The sequence below is a fragment of the Salvia hispanica genome, chromosome 4 (genome assembly GCF_029641045.1).
Source record: "Salvia hispanica isolate PSC_SH4W2 chromosome 4, Shi_PSC_v1, whole genome shotgun sequence".
Classification (NCBI taxonomy): domain Eukaryota; kingdom Viridiplantae; phylum Streptophyta; class Magnoliopsida; order Lamiales; family Lamiaceae; genus Salvia; species Salvia hispanica.
Genome location: NC_142695.1, coordinates 12796892 through 12798811, shown reverse-complemented (window position 1 = coordinate 12798811; position 1920 = coordinate 12796892). Strand labels below are relative to the sequence as shown.

Sequence of the window (1920 nt, the reverse complement as noted above, 5' to 3'; positions counted from 1 at the left end):
CCTAAATTTGGTAGTTATTCTTATCTTTTCAATATTACAAAAATAGAAAACGAAATTACACATGACAATTTATAGGCCATTAGATCTCCAACCATTTATGGTCTTAGATTAATTGTAATTAACAATTAAGGGATGAGTTAGCAATTCATCACATCCCACCATAAATGTAACAGCCCGCCCTCCTAGGGTACAATAAATGCGGCGGCTGCTACCCAACGGACTCTAAGGAAGTATACATAGGCTAGGGTTTTATTTAAAGAGTGTTGACCAAAGCATTTAAAGGAAACATCAGAGCAATAAATCAACAACCTAACCTAGGAGCTTGAATAAGAAAGAGAAATGTGTATCTTAAATAACGATCAAAATCTCAAGAGTACGACATAATATTCAAGATAAAAATCACAAGAAAAGGGCTAAGGCCTCAAATCGAAGGCAAGATGCAAATATCCCAAAAGCAAATCCTAAAGTGTATCAAAATTCAGCGGAAAGCGACCAAGAGAAAAAGAATAGCTATGTATGAAGACACAACTACGCTTGAAGTTCATAACAACCATCTTAATTAATTATCATGCTCAACACCCGCCACCGCTCGTCATCGTTCAACCTGCACATAAGGAAAACACATGCAGGGCTGAGTAATTTGAAATAATCAGTGAGCTCATTGCCAAAACATTTTATAAGTTATGCCACCCTTACCAAATGAACTCGAGTTTTAAGCAGTTATAAGAGAATATCACGAGTATCTCATAATATATTTTCCATAGACTGGCCAGTCAATATAACTCCCCATTTTCGTCAACAAAATCAACAATCACAATCATTCCATGGTGCGACGAAAGTGTGTCTACACTTTACGCCCACGAGACCAGCCGACTAGCAAGGACGGCTCCCGATCCCATCGTGTACGCAGCCTGGTAGGGTTTGCGGCCCATACTCAGACCCGAATTCGTTTAATCACATTCATAGCCCTATAGCCCAATGGAGCGAACTCACAAACTAGGCATCAGGCACACAATATCACAATAAAGCAAACATAGGCATGGCATAACAATTAAACCACCCTTATAACACCAATCAATATATTTTGACAAAATAAAAGAGAGTTTTAAGAGTAAAGCCCACCTCGACTGCTTAGATTTCAAGTAGTTTCGCTTTTCCGTTATCCGGCTTCGCAACCAAAGTTTCACCTTTTAATCACATAGGCACATATCACAAATTAGGTTCAACACTACTCTTACTCATGCATGACTCGATACTTTTCCCTTTCCCAACAATTTATCTTATCATTACTAATAAATAAAATCATGTTTATTATACAAGAATATTTAGCCATCAAACACACACTACACAAACACAACACACACACACACGTCGCACACACACACACACGCCACACACACATACACGCCACACACATGCGGCATATTCCCTTTTATCCCACTTTCACTCAACCAAGATGCATGAGGGTTCAAGAACACCGATTAATCGGTTAGAAAGAAGAGGAATCGAGTAGAATCAAGAAGATGGGTATAAAAATACCTTAAGAGAGAAAACGAACGGTAGGAATTAAGTATTAGACTCTTTTCTTCAAAATTCTTGGATCAAACTTCAATTCTTCACAAGGGATGGAGGATCATTGGAGTAAAGTAGAAGAAAATTGAGAGAGTAAGGAAAAGGGGGAGGGGGCGTGTAGTATGGGAGAGGGGCGAAAATATGGGGGCTAGGGTTAGGGGTTTTGGCTCTTATTTATAGAGTCCAATAAGATCTTTAGAGTATTTGGTAAGATTTTATTCTCCACAATTAAATAATCAATATTATGGAGTAGGGAAGAAGAAATACCAAAATAAGCTCTAGGGTTCCAAGGCATGTAGGTTTCGAAAATTTGGCTTTTTAATTAGCCAAGATTTTGTTTTGGTATAT

At 38.1% G+C, this 1920-nt stretch overlaps 1 long non-coding RNA gene across 1 annotated transcript; it reads right to left on the bottom strand.

The window, feature by feature from the left end:
* Positions 1-333: 333 nt before the first annotated feature.
* LOC148927264 (uncharacterized) lies at positions 334-1681 on the bottom strand. The gene is made up of 3 exons (XR_016137749.1): positions 1540-1681; positions 1123-1187; positions 334-604 (listed from the first exon to the last, which is right to left on the bottom strand). It is a non-coding gene; the product is annotated as an uncharacterized LOC148927264 (long non-coding RNA).
* Between the last annotated feature and the right edge of the window lie 239 nt (positions 1682-1920).